Consider the following 2,053-nt stretch of genomic DNA (forward strand, 5'->3'; position numbering starts at 1 on the left):
TTAAACATCTTAAGACATAGCTGACATGCAATAACCTGCACACATTAAAAGTGCAAAGTTAGATAAGTCTAGACATACGAACATACCCGTGTAACCATCACCACAATCAACATAATAAACCTACAAATCATCCCCCATATTTTTCTCTTCATAAACCTGCTTTTCTGGAGTCACCAAGGAAACCTTTGGTTTGAGTTTTTTCTTACTACAAATAAGAACTGTTCAAGAGTAGCACTGTTGACATTTTGGGCTGGATAATGTCTTGTACATGGTAGGTTATTTTTCAGTACCTCTGGCCTCTACCTACTAGATGCCTCTATATGCCCAGGACTCACCTTCTCATTATACTCACAATATGGTTACCTGCACATTTCTTACCCAAATCAACCAATTCCCTTGAAAGGCTTCAATCGTAAATAACAGGTCAACACAAAAGGCAACCTGGGTAAGTCACAAGTGAAGGAATGAGGAGAATTAAATAGATATGGGTTCTGGGAATTGCTACCCAAAGAGGTTCAGTTTTAATAAAGAACAAAAGGAAATTATTTGTGTGAAAAGAGTTGCAACCCTAGAGGTAGATTCAGGTAGCAACCTAAAGCGTGCTCTGGCTAGCAAAACGAAAAGCAGGTTTTACAAAGGCAAAAACCACAAAGTGCAATTCTTTCATGCAAATGAAGGATTGCTGACTAGGTTAACATGGATTGGTTAGTTCTATTATGCAAATGAGGGAGGTGAAAATTACAAGAAAGAAAGTAAAATCCATATATGTCTATGTAGCAGTTGTTTCAGGATGTTTATGCCTCAGCCTCTAGCTGAGTTTAGCAACACATTTAGCAACTTAATAGCAGCTCTGAGAACTCAGGCACAAGATGTATATAGGCCTCACTTTTGTAATAGCCTCCTGACTCTGTTTTAATTGACTCCCTTAGCAATGCTTATTCCATTTTTTCTCCATTATTAGAACAATACCAGTTATTAGGATCCTTTTACTACCTCTAAGAAATCCATAATATAGATCACAAAACATGATCTCATTTAATTCACATTTTAACCAAGATAGTCCAGACTAAAGCTGAGAAAAATCAGACGAAAGAGTCTAAAACACATACAAACTAACAAGACTAGATTCAAGATGTTCTAATTCCCAATAGTGAACACAGGAGAATTTGTGAATAAATGTACATTACAATGGTTTATGCACCAGCTCTTTGTATGCAATTGACTTTGCATTTGCATTTAAATAAAACAACTTAGAACTTTTCAGATAAAAAGAATCTTTTGCAAAATACAAGATGGGCTATGCTTCTCTTTATTTAAACACCATTAATGTTCTAGATATTTATTGATGTGTAAAAAAACCACTCCATGCTGAGGTACATTAAAACAAATTCTCTTTATCATCTATCACAGTTCTGAGGATTGACTGGGCTCACCTAATCAAGTCATTGGTCAGAGTTTCTCATTCACACAATGGCGGTAGCTGGGATCATCTAGAACATTCCTTATTCATATGAGGGATGCCTGGATTAGGAAGACTCCAACAGTTGTGAGTAGCTGAGGCTCTTAGGCAGTCTTGCTCTGCATGGTCTCAGCCTGGAATCCTCAGTGTAGCTGAATTTCTTACATGGCAGGTGGAGGGTCCCAGAGATGTATTCCCAGGAAAACAGCAGATCTCCATGCCCTCTTCTAAGCTAATATCAGAAATCATGCTACAGCACTCTCACCACACTCTAATCATTGAGGCATTCACAAAGGCATCTCTAGGTTCAAAAAGAAACATTGACTCCGAATCTTCCTGAGAGGAGTATCAAAGTGTTTGCAGGTGTGCAACAAGGAAAAAATTCTAAGATATCCTAAAATAATTTATAGCCAGCAGGAAGGTGGGGAAAAGAGAAAAAGACACCTAATTAGCTAATAGAGCTGCAGGCAGAAGTCAACAAAAGACTACTCACATTCCTCAATGTATGTTGAAATTTTGAACCAACTTTTAGGCAGCTATTTCAGCTCTTATCTAGACAGAATAGCTGAATACCAAATACCCCTGCATTCTGCT

The sequence above is a fragment of the Hipposideros armiger genome, unplaced genomic scaffold, assembly GCF_001890085.2.
Source record: "Hipposideros armiger isolate ML-2016 unplaced genomic scaffold, ASM189008v1 scaffold_1382, whole genome shotgun sequence".
Taxonomy (NCBI): domain Eukaryota; kingdom Metazoa; phylum Chordata; class Mammalia; order Chiroptera; family Hipposideridae; genus Hipposideros; species Hipposideros armiger.